Source organism: Hippocampus comes, unplaced genomic scaffold (genome assembly GCF_001891065.2).
Source record: "Hippocampus comes isolate QL1 unplaced genomic scaffold, H_comes_QL1_v1.1 scaffold556, whole genome shotgun sequence".
NCBI lineage: Eukaryota > Metazoa > Chordata > Actinopteri > Syngnathiformes > Syngnathidae > Hippocampus > Hippocampus comes.
Window position 1 is genome coordinate 120,124 of NW_017806219.1, and position 390 is coordinate 120,513.

A 390-nucleotide genomic window follows, 5' to 3' on the forward strand; every position below is an offset into this window, starting at 1 on the left:
AACACAAACATATTGGAAGATGAACACAAGCAAAAAAAAAAAAAAAACAACAACAACCACTCAAAAACAACTTTAAGCCTCTCTCTCTCTCTCATGATTGTCAGTGATGACAAGTTGTTACTCAAAAATGAGAGAGAGAGACAGAGAGAGAAAACAATCAAGAATTGTTCTCCGCGCACTCAACAGTTTTTCTCTGTGGGCTCGTTCATGATAGAACTTATGCGGCAGAATTTCGTTGTTGTGGTGAATGGTTCCAGGACCGCAGGTCAAAATACGGAAGACGTTTTCACCTGCAGCCGATAAATCAACTCCCGATCGATGATTAATTTGTATTTTTAATATCCTGTCGTGATGATGTTTGTTGTAATAAAGATGAATTCACTGCACTGG